Here is a 5,385-nt window from a genome sequence, read left to right on the forward strand (position 1 = left end):
CGTGGCTGGCGCCTTAGCCGGTTGAGCTATAGGCGCCGAGCCTGGAGCAATTCTTACTCCTTTATGTTTCTCTCTGCCTTTGTCTGTCTGTCTCTCCTTTTTCCATTAAATGGATTTAATGGAAATCCTCATCTCAAGTGAGGCCATTGCACTTATAACAAAGTACTTTAATTCATGGTGATGCTGAGAGCAGGTGAGGTTAACACACTGAAAGTACAAGTATGGGGGAGTGGTCACCAAACTGGAGGGTGGGCACACCACAGGAGCTCTCGGCGGTCCCTGGGATACAGGAAGAAAGCATAAGAAATCCTATTTTATTATATTATTTCTTTAAAAATAAGAAAGTGGTCCTAAACACTTCTCTGGGGCCACTCTCAGACAGCCATGGCCTAACATCTTCCAGCCCAGGGAAAGGCAGCTTTCACAGTGCAGAGATGCCCTCACTTGTCCACTCATCAGCAGTGGGTCACCTCACACTAAGTTGAGTGTTACAGGATGTCGTGGACATGCATAATTTTACAAAGACACAACCTTTCAGTAACAGAATCTTTACAGCATTTTATAAATGAAACACTGGGGATATATATAGGAGTAGGGCTAATCTTAAGGAAGGCCATTTCATCAAGTTGACCTTATAGCAAAGTACATTAAGAGGTCCAGGCTGAAGTCACTCACTTAGTATTTATGGTCAATCATCACAGAAGCTGTGAAAAAAATGACAACATTCCTTTGTACTTACATAATGGATTTTGAATTGCTCACAGCAAAGTGTATAATAGAATTGCTGGACTTAAAGTTGAGTTATGTACTTTGACAAACAATTTTCAAAAACCTTGATTGTCCTAAGTTTGCCAAGCTTTTCCTATAGAAATGATTCAGTAGTATGCTACTAGTAAGTATTTTAAAAATCAGTTAACTTCAAGGAATAGTTTTTTTTTTTAAACATGAGTAAGAAAAAAGCATATATCTGTAACTGCTACTATAAAGACAACTAACCCTAACTCACCCAATATAAAATAGATAATGTGAATAGCCCTATCACTATTAAGGAAATTAAATTAGTACCTAAAAAATCTCCCCCAAAGAGGTCTGCAGGTCCAGGTTGATATCACTGGAAAATTCTATCAAATATTCAAAAAAGAATTAACATGAATTCCATTCAATCTCTTTCAGAAAATGGAAGAGGGAACACTTCCCAATTCATTTTATAAAGCCAGAATTATTTTGCTATCAAAACCAGATGAAGAAGTTACCCAAAACAACCCCAAAGATCACAATCTCTCTCACATATATACATATTTATCTATATATATCAAGAGACACAAAAATCCTTTAAAATTAGCAAATATAATTCAGTAATATATAAATAGAATTATACACCATACCCAAGAACAGTGTCTTTCAGGATGCAGGCTGGTTCAATCTAAGATCTAGAACAAGGTAGGATGCCCATTCTCATACTTTTTATTCAACACATTACTGTAAGTTCTAGCTGATGAAGTAAGGCAAGAAATGGAAATAATAGCCAAATAGAAAGGAAGTATTAAAAAAATACCTGCCTCTATTTGCAAATACCATGATTGTCTATGTAGAAAAAAATCTCAAGGGCTCTATAAATAAAGTCCCTAAAACTAATAATCAAGTTCAGCAAGGTTACAGGATACAAGATAAACACACGAAAGTCAATTGTGTTTCTGTATGTGTTAGCAAACATGGACATTAAAATTAAAAATAGAATACCATTTACAATTACTAAAAAAGAAAAGAAAATCAATACTTTGGTACAAATCTAACAAACCATGTACACTACAAAATACCAGTGATGATCAAAGAAGATCTAAATAAATGGAGAAACGTACCATGTTCATTGATTAGAAGACTCACCATAGCAGAGATGACAGTTCTCCTAAAATGGATATACAAGTTTAATGCAATTTCTACCAAAATTCCAGCAAGAATTTTGTAAACTTAGATAAGATGATTCTAAAATTTGTAAAGAAAGGCAAAAAAAAAAAAAATCTAGGAAAGCTAAAACAATTTCAAAAAAATAAGAAAAAAGTGGAAGGAATCATTTCACCCAATTTAGAGACTTATAGTATAACTTTGATAATTATGATTGTGTGGTTAGGTGGAGGGATTGTCACAGAGATTAATGAAACAGAGATCTGAGAAACAGGCCCACACAAATATCCCCAACTGATTTTCCAGAAAGGTATAACAGCAGTTCCATGGAGGAAGGGTAGACTCTTCAACAAGAGGTGCTGGAATCCAAAGATACAGCAAATGAACCAATCTCTACCTAGAATTCATGCCTCATATAAAATTTATCTCAAAATCAATCACAAACTTAAATGTAAAACTGTAAAATGTTACAAAATAAAAGAATATCTTCAGGATCTATGACTAGGCAAAGAGTTCTCAGACTTAACATCTAAAACACAATCCATAAAAGGAAAAATTGGTAAATCAGACTTCATCAAAGTGAAAACTTGCTCCGTGAAAAACTGTTAAGAGGATGAAAAGACAAGTGCAGACTGGGAGAAAATACCTGCAAACCACACATCCCACAATTCCAGGTATCTGCATGTGCACGCAGTCTAGCTACTGGCTTAGAATATACGTTTTAAAAACTCTCAAAACTCATCAGTTAAAAACCAATCTAATTAGAAAATGGACAAAAGACAGCAGAAATTTCACTGGAGCGACATACAGAGGACAAGCACATGAAAAGATGCTCAACATCATAAGCCACTGGGAAAAGCAAGTTAAAATCGCAATGAGAGAGCACTGCCCATCTGGCAGAATGGCTAAAATAAAAAACAGTGACAACACTGAATATTGGTGAGGAGCCATAGGAACTGATTGTTCAAACATTGCATTGTGGGAACGCAAAATGATAGAGTCACACTGGAAAACAGTTTGGCAGATCCTTTAAAAATTAAATACACAACTACCACATGATCCAGCAACTATAGGCTTGTACATTTATGCCACAGGAAATAACTTGAATCATTAAACAAATTGTAGTACATCCGTACCATGGAAAGTAGTCCGTAATAAAAAGGCACAAACTATTGATTCACACAACTTGGCTGAATCTCCAGAGCATTACATATAGTGGAAAAAAATCCCCCCCCCCCAATTGTAGACTGTATGATTCTATTTGTGCGACATTCTTGCAATGACCAAATTTTAGAAGTGGAGAACAGATTAGTGGTCTCCAGGGTTTAGGTACATGGGTAAGAGTGTGGGAGGGACACAGGTGCAGTTATACAAGAACAGGAGGGATCCTCTAGGGATGGAAACGTCCTGGACCTTAACTTTGTCAAGGGCATGTCCCAGCTGTGATAGTGTTCTACAGTTTTGCAAGCTGTTCCCATTGGGGGAAACTGGGTTAAGCTTACATGTCATTTCTCTGTATTATTTCCAGTAACTGTGTATGAATGTATACTTACCTCGAAACAAAAGTTTAATTTTAACAAATGGTATGGGAAAGAGAAAACGATATTTGATCGTTTTCGGAAGGCATTTTCACAGGTGCCTTCCCTTCATCCTGTGCATAAATAAAAGCGATGAAATGATGGGACCAGCCATAGAGAGAGAAGGGGAAGGAGGCATGTGAAAATGGCACCTGGTGTGGGGGCATAATAAAGCGGATTTTGAAACATTTCTCTAGAGCAGTGACAGTGGATCTTTCGAGCAACGGGCCCTTAGCACAGAGCCCAGAACCTTGCAGGCACTCCAGAAAACGTCCGTGGAACTGAACTGCTATGTCTCCACCATGCAGCTGTGTAGTTGAGCCAAGGGCGAGGTAACCTAGAGAAGAACACACCACGAAAGCCACATACAGGTGTTTTACGTTTTATCTCCCCTCCCCCTTCTCTTCCCTTTTCCTCTCTCCCTCTTTCTCCCTCTTTCTCCCTTTACCCTATCAAACCTCTGAAGATGACCCAGTGTGGGCGATGAGACTGAAACGTGCACGTATGCTCCGCTCTCAGCCACAAGATGGCAGCAGGAGAACAGTGAATTCAGCAAGGACCTTCCCTTCCGGCTCCGAGGACGACGGCCCTGGGAATAAATACTTACTCTGCCTTAAGGAAACCGCAAGCAGCCAGCTCGTGGCCAGCTTGCTCCTCTGGGTAAGTTATGAAGACATGTATTTTTCTTGTTCTAGATTTCCCTGCAAAACAACCCGAGGTGCTGGCCAAAGCGAGCGGCAGCTGTGAAGTTTGATAGTGAGGGTCACCAGCGGGAAGGGGTATTGTGTTTCTGCTTCTTCCTCTCTCCCTCTGCCTCTTCTTTCCCACCTGCAAAATAGGAGTTCTGGTTGTGACCTACCTCACTGTGATAAGGCAGCTAAGAGTCAGGATGAGTAAAGGGCCCTGAATGCCGCAGGTGAGAGCTGTTTTTCCAGAAAGATTGGTGTCAGGGTGCCCCGTGTCACCCAGCTATCCAAGCACATGGGAAGTGTCCTTGTATTCTAGTGTCTGTGGACTTTGGGAGGATCTCTGAGCATGCTTCCAATTCTGAAGTCATTCTCTAGTTAAGGAAGACAGCCACACCAACGAGTTATAAACACTTGCTAGAAAAAGACGCCCCATGATAGGTGCCAAAAGCAGTGGAAAAAGAAATTTTCTTGGGAAGGGAGGACCAGGAGCTGTGGCGGCTGTGGCTGAAATGTCAGCCGTGTGTCTCCCAAACCGGACCCTCTGATGTTGCTCTCCCACCCAGAAATGAGGGTGAAGGCTGTCCCTTGGCCCTCACACAGCTCAGCAGAGACAATGGGGAAGTGCTCATTCTCACCTCCATGGACTTGGTTCTTAATCGTGTGTGGTGGAAGTTAGAGATGTCCCTTCCTGGTCCTTTTTGTTGAATTTCACCCTCTTCTGGGGCTGAGGGTCCCCACCAGCAAAACTGGAGTCTATGTGTTTAGAGGTACCTCACTGTACTAAAAGCATGCTGGGCAGGCAGTATCTCCGGCCAGGTGGTCAGCCAGTTTTGAAGTCTTTCTTCTTTAAGTCAGTAACTTTATTCTATTTCACAAACATCATGGTTATTTTTTGGCATCTTAAGCTGTGAGGTGGGCAATATAACCACTGTATGTTTTCATTTTAATCAGGCAATTCTTCTTGAGACTTCAGTCTCCATCAGACTCCATCCTCTCCCTCCAATGTCTTACACATGGAGGCTGGAGGGTAAAAATAAAAGCAAACTCCAGGAGATGCCAGAGTTAGGAGGATAAAGCCTTAGAGAAGGCAGCAAAGCACTCAGGCCTCTATTAGGAGGCCAGGGCTCCGGGCTCCAGGTGCAGCCAAAGTGTAGCCTCAACCTGGCTCTTGGGAAAACAAGAAAACCTAGCCCTCAAACACACTCTTCTTTTTTTTT

The sequence above is a fragment of the Otolemur garnettii genome, unplaced genomic scaffold, assembly GCF_000181295.1.
Source record: "Otolemur garnettii isolate 467f Iridium unplaced genomic scaffold, OtoGar3 scaffold00002, whole genome shotgun sequence".
Classification (NCBI taxonomy): domain Eukaryota; kingdom Metazoa; phylum Chordata; class Mammalia; order Primates; family Galagidae; genus Otolemur; species Otolemur garnettii.